Source organism: Antedon bifida, chromosome 8, assembly GCF_963402885.1.
Source record: "Antedon bifida chromosome 8, ecAntBifi1.1, whole genome shotgun sequence".
Classification (NCBI taxonomy): domain Eukaryota; kingdom Metazoa; phylum Echinodermata; class Crinoidea; order Comatulida; family Antedonidae; genus Antedon; species Antedon bifida.
In genome coordinates, this window is record NC_136233.1 from 8,823,883 (window position 1) to 8,830,057 (window position 6,175).

Consider the following 6,175-nt stretch of genomic DNA (forward strand, 5'->3'; position numbering starts at 1 on the left):
TACATGGAACAAAATTACAAATAAAAACATTCATTAAAATCAATCCCACGTAAAAATAATATGTATATTTAGGTTAAAAGTTATATTCCCATTTCAAATCTGTATAACTTTAAAAAAAATATATATATATATATATATTTATATAAGTGTGTGCGCTATTATGATCTAACAATTTTTGAGTTAAAAATTTGCACGGAATTTGGTACAAATGGAGCCCGTAGCCGGCCTGACTTGTTCTTATAAAATCTCACATGTAATGGATGCTTCTGTATATAAATTTACGTAAGGGCAAAATTTGGTAAATCGCGAATTATTTCTAGAATGTTTACTCAACTTTCTGTACTGATTTTAACAACCTGATGTATACGTCCATGGTTAAACCAAATAATTTAGAATGTTCCATTCATCGAAAATCGGGTGGTTAAATTCAGTACCGAAAGTATTAACTAACTTTACTATCGAGTAAAAATTCAAGAAGTAAGGCGCGATTTACCGAATTTTTCCTTTATGTAAATTTATATATAGATTCTGAACGTGGAATCCCAACAGCGCCGCCAGTATTTAAACAATACAGAGAGACATACAGTACATACTAATTTAGACCAAAAAGCAATTAGATTATAGCTTTTTTGGGGGATTAATTAACAACTCTACAATTTATGTATTCGAAATCAAACCAAAGATTTTACTTTTTGAGAAAAACTTTTAAGATTGGTAAACATTTAAAACTTTTTCACCAATCCATATTAACTTTTTGGTGTAGGCCTATTGTGTGGTTGAATAGCTAATCTAAAAACAATTAAAAAAAATTACAGAGAATAATAAAAACGGCTAAGAAGGTAATACTTATACTGTAGGTGCAGATGTCCCATCTAGTCATGATATCTGCGATAAGGCTATAGTACGGTGTCCTGTAAATATCATGGCAATTTTTTTTAAAAGCCACAGCAATTTTGAAATCAATTTACAAAAAAGCCACGGCAATTTGGAAAAAAAAACACCACTGCAAATTTAAAATAAAACATCACAAATATTTTTTAAAAATACCACAGCAAATTAAAAATGAAACACCCTTTAGAATCTTAAATTTTTTACTGCAGGTAAGCAGCCATGTTCTTTCAAATATTTATGATCCTACTGTAGCTATAGCTCTGTTATTGCAGACAGGTGTTTTAATATTGATCTTTACTTCAAAGCTTGTTAAAATTTAAAAAAAAAAAAGATTACTGTAATATTAAAACATTTTAGGGGCCTACCTTGTATAGGGCTTAGGCCTAGAAAGAAGAGTGCAACAAACATGTAACTGCTGCAGTGAGGCATAGTATGCTAGGCCACATGTAGGATCATAAATAATTTAATAGAACTCGCTTCGCTCGCGTACCATCTAGGTCGTGCCCACAGATGGTTCTCGAATACACAGTAATTTCAATGTAAAAAACTGGCGATTTAAAATATACATAATAAATAGGCTGTGCCCACAGATCTCGAATACACAGTAATTTCAATGTAAAAAACTGGCGATTTAAAATGTACGTAATAAACAGACACGGTGATTTATGTAGCCAAATGAAATTAGTACCCTGGGAATTACTTGAGTAAACAAACCCAATTTGTGTTTTGTATGTAACATTAGGGTGGGTGGAAAGAAGCACCATTTTTAAATAATATTCTTTATCCATAACGACATGTTTTTATGTTTTATATAATAAACTACTAAACATTTTCGATTTAATACTTTATTGAAACTGTCATAGTCGATTGAAATAGTAAAGTACATGTAACGATACACCACAACGACTTTTATAATTTTTGTAATTATTAATTAATACTATTAGGAAGCAATATTAAAGTTTAATTATGTGTTTAAACAGTACCACCACACTCACAGTAAAAAAATTGTGCTTTAAATGGGACAAAAATGGTTTATGTATTTAATGTCAAAGGTTTTTAATTTATCCCCGAAGGGCACATACATTTACCTACTTGTGTTATACCAAATGTGGGGAGAGATTGGAATGTTCGATTCATCGCCAAGCAATCCTTTTGTATAAACGTATATTAAATCTATCAAATTAGTATTTGTTAACGAAAATTGGCCTGTCTTCAACATTATGATGCTGTACTCGAGCTGGTTTTCAGCTATTAAAAACAATTATCGTAGGAGGAGATAGGAAAATGCGAGGCATCCTTGTATTATTGTGTGCGGGTATTTTTCAAGATAGACATCCATTAGACAGTGTATACCACGATCGGAAAACACCCCTATTTGGGGCAAATCGTTGGATCTAAATTCGTTTTAATCGTCAATAACTAATTATCTAACTCAATTTAATTAGTAAACAGGGTTAAATCAGGTGGTTAAAATCAGTACCAAAAGTACGAACCAACTTTCTATACCATCGAGTAAACATTCTAGAAGTAACGCACGATTTACCGAATTTTGCCCTTACGTAAATTTTATATAGAAGAACATCATAAATGCAAAAATAATTACTTACCTCAGAAAAAATTGGTTTCACTTCCGCCGTGGAACTCACTTCTGCCGTGGCATTTTGTACTTTTCCAGGGTGTTTCATTTCTAATTTCCTGTGGTGTTTTATTTTTAATTTGCCATGATTTTGTATATTTAAATTGCCATGGCTTTTTTGTAAATTGCTGTGGGTGTTTTTTTTTGGTAAATTGCTGTGGGTTTTTTGGTAAATTGCTGTGGGTTATTTGGTAAATTGCTGTGGGTTTTTTGGTAAATTGCTGTGGGTTTTTGGTAAATTGCTGTGGGGTTTTTTTTGGTAAATTGCTGTGGGTTTTTTGGTAAATTGCTGTGGGTTTTTTGGTAAATTGCTGTGGGTTTTTTGGTAAATTGCTGTGGGTATTTTTGTAAATTGCTGTGTGTTTTTTTGTAAATTGCTGTGGGTATTTTTGTAAATTGCTGTGTGTTTTTTTGTAAATTGCTGTGGGTTTTTTTTGTAAATTGTAAATCAAGTTGAAATGATTTCGAGTACCTTTTCCTGTAAATCGTTAACATTTCAATGTTTACGTAGAAGATCGCCGATTATTGTTAACGATAGCATCGAATAACATCGACAGGAAAACAGGCTTTACAGCCCACCGTACTATAGAGTAAAAACTTAAATGTATAATTAATTACAAATCCAACCTTCCTGACATTGAATTGAGAATTTAGTTAGCTAAACCTTTCCAATTCTGCATGTAATGCATAATTGTGTCTTGTTCGTCCCGGTTTGTACATATGATGGTGTATGTACATGTATATGATCCATGCAATGCCAGGACTTCCAACATAACAAACAAAATATAGGGAGATTTAGTTTTCGTTTGTAAATAATATTTACAAATTGTGTTTCAGGTGCAACCAGGCTTTGGTGGATAGGTATAATTGTTTTTATACTAGTACTACTGTGTGCTATCATCTGTTGTTGCTGCCACAGAAAGATCAAGAATCAATTCTGGCCAAATCATAATGTGAAAAATGAAAACATCAAGCTTTAAGCGAGTTTTATTTATTTATTTGTTTTTTATACTGGGTGACTTCTTCGGTAAATAAACTGTTCTCCCAGAGGGCCCAGTACACAAAACACAATAAAATTATAAGATAAAGAATAACACCCTACCCACCCCACATTCGAAAGTTGATTACAATGTATATGTTTATTATTTGTTAAATAAAGCCTCCAGTCTTAACTAAGTTATTGAATGTTACAAGCTGTAATATAAACATTAATATCCATCAAAAGTTGGGGCATCTCTGATAGTACTCAGAATTCCTATATATTGATGCGGCATATAATTAGTTTCATACCAGTACTGCTATCATTTTAGAAGCATGTTGCTGTAGTAATGTTAAACATTAATATGTCCATCTAAAGTTGGGGCATCTCTGATAGTAGTCAGAATTCCTATATATTGATGTGATAATAATATATAATATTTGTGTTTATGCATGTGTACATCTTAGCATTTCTTTTTTCATGACAGGATTATACTACTTAACCGCAGGAGAGTTACTATGAATGTTGCATGCATCTGGTTCATTGTTTTTAATGATTTTTTTTTTCAAATTATTTTTTAAATGGGACCTTATTGTTGGAAATAATTCAAATATACAGTATATAAATCATTCCACAATAACATTTGATCAATTTAAAAGTTCTAACAATTATTAGTCTATTTACTGTTTATATTTTTAAAGTATATTTACAAACTGTACAGTAGGTCAATTCTTGTAATTTAATATTTTATATAGGCCCAAGTTTTGCAGTACAGTATATATGTACCTTACATATGATTGTTTGATAATAATGCAAAAAAGAAAAACTTCAAAGTTTTTGAGTTAATGTATTTACTATTACAACTAATAAGGACATTAATTACTGTCACCTTGTTTAATTTATATTAAATACACAATAAAAAGATTCCTTGATACACATACCACCTAAACAAATTGTTCATAATATCTTAATTGGCCTACATCCATTATGGTGTCTATACTGACCATGTTTAACTGCCACTAATGAACACTTTGATTGACACATTCCATATGTTTAGACTAGGTAACCAAGTCTAACCAGACCAGACCAGAAATATTTATTAAATAATTTTAATTCTTTCACATTCCACCAACTTAACATATTCACATCTTAAATCAGCTAAAAAGCACTAATATTTGCATATTTGGTAGGTAGGTAGCAAGCAAATTAATTGCATCTAATTAATTTTTAAATGATGATACTGATAGACACTTTTGTGTATTAACTATTAAACAATTGTCATGTTTCCATAAAGTATTAATTTTGTATTTTGAACATCAATTAACTTGTTCTTTGCCATTTGTTATTTGCTTTCTATTTTATATTTAATTGTGTCAATAAAATAGCCTGATAACATAAACTGTTACCATTTTTTTTACTGTAATGCTAGCACTTAATACATCCTGTCCTCGGACAATTGGCATTGAATGGAATGCAGTAAACTCAAAATAGATATAGTAAACAGACGAAGATAATATTAGCTAATCAATTGTCGTATTCGAAAGGGAATTTCATTGTCAACATAAAAAATCGTTGAGTAATTTTTTGATTCGAATGGTAAATTGTGCTCACAGAAAGTCATTTGAATAGAAAACGCAAGCTTTTTCGTTAAGAACAATCTCAACGATCAAAATACTCCATTAAATAAATACTCAACGGAAAAACTGTGCGCAACGGTCCCAAAAGTCCCAATCGAATACAACAATTGACTATTTAATAAAGTCTATAGATTGCTTATCTAACTACGTGTATTATGAGTGAGTATCCATGCAGCATTCCACTTATTACTGTAATTTCAGGCTTGTGAATATTAATAATATAAGTATTGTTATTATTGGAGTAGTTATTTTTAGTAGCCATTTAATTGTATGTACCACTATATATCTTTGTGATTTTACAAAATGTTGACTTAATTATGTTATAGCTCTGATCTCTACTTTATTCTGACATACTGAGTACTCCATATGCATTGCATACATCACTTTTTGCAAACTATTTTTAATAATAGTAGGTCTATTGTTAACATTGAATTTCATGTTTTATCTAAATTACACTACAGATATGAGTATTGGTGTTGGGTTTTCGATTAAAAAAAATGTTTATTATTTGATTTGGTAGCAATATTGTTACTGCTTTCTCTAGCTAATTAAACTATGAATACAGAATTGTATGAGTTTGTTATAAAATATTTGGTGGTGGCGAGTTTGGTATAATAAACATTGGTATTGGAGTTTGTTTGAAGTTTTTTTTTTGTCAATACTTTCATGACCCTACATTGCATATCCCATGTAAAATAAAGACAGTAATACTAGCAGCAGCAGCAATTATGCCAAGGAAATCTAACAACTAAATTATTCTAAACTGGTAATTTTTCGCACCGCTCCTTTAGCCAGCTATGTCCCAAGAGGACACACTCATTCAGAAGCAGTAGCTATTGTTCTGGAGGTTGACGTTTTTGATAATTTGTTAACAAGGACGGGTCATGCTCAAATTACAAACCCCAAAGCACGTCTGGGAGAAGAGAGTCTGAAAACCGTATTTGCTGATAAATACAGTATTATTGAGATGCATGTAGACGGTAATCTGTAAAATCTTGACTTTGTTCTTGCTGTCAGCCTAGGCCGGTATTA